This window comes from Penaeus monodon, chromosome 32 (assembly GCF_015228065.2).
Source record: "Penaeus monodon isolate SGIC_2016 chromosome 32, NSTDA_Pmon_1, whole genome shotgun sequence".
Lineage (NCBI taxonomy): Eukaryota > Metazoa > Arthropoda > Malacostraca > Decapoda > Penaeidae > Penaeus > Penaeus monodon.
In genome coordinates, this window is record NC_051417.1 from 12550082 (window position 1) to 12550673 (window position 592).

Consider the following 592-nt stretch of genomic DNA (forward strand, 5'->3'; position numbering starts at 1 on the left):
GGTTTGGAATATTCGTTTTTATGTACATTTTTTACTACCATAACCGTAATTAGTACTCGATATCATAGTGTTAGTTGGTAAGAACGGGATTTTGACAGAGCATCCCTCATTACCCGAGATTTCCTGTTGTCGAGATTCTCAATTGATATACCATTTATGCCCTGCAACGGGGAAGGTAACACCGATTTCACGCCAAAGGGGAGGTCAGGGATGGGTGATGATCTTAGTTCCGACCTCCTGAGATTAATCATCATTGAACAGCGAACCAGGAGCCAGGGCGAACGAATCCAAAATGGTGTAAGTGAAGAGGATGGATTTGATGCATAATGTATAGGAAGCACTTATTGAATAACAAACGAGAGAGGTGAGAAAGATAATAATAGTAATATTGATCAATCAAGTCAAAGATCTAATTCAGGGTGGGTTCAGCAAGAGAGTCCTTTGTAAGATGTTTGTTGAAATCGTCTTGCCAGGCTCCTCGTTCTTATACCACCAAACCCATCCCGTCCCAACACAACTTGTTTCTTGTCCGCTCTATTCCAACCTCTCTGCTTCTCCTTTTTATTATTATTCTCCTCTGCCGGCCACAGCG

General features: G+C 42.1%; 1 protein-coding gene across 1 annotated transcript in view; it reads left to right on the plus strand.

Moving 5' to 3' along the window:
* LOC119593500 (neuronal acetylcholine receptor subunit alpha-7-like) overlaps positions 1–592 on the plus strand; it is a 113209-nt gene that overhangs the window by 24703 nt on the left and 87914 nt on the right. The window lies entirely within an intron of this gene.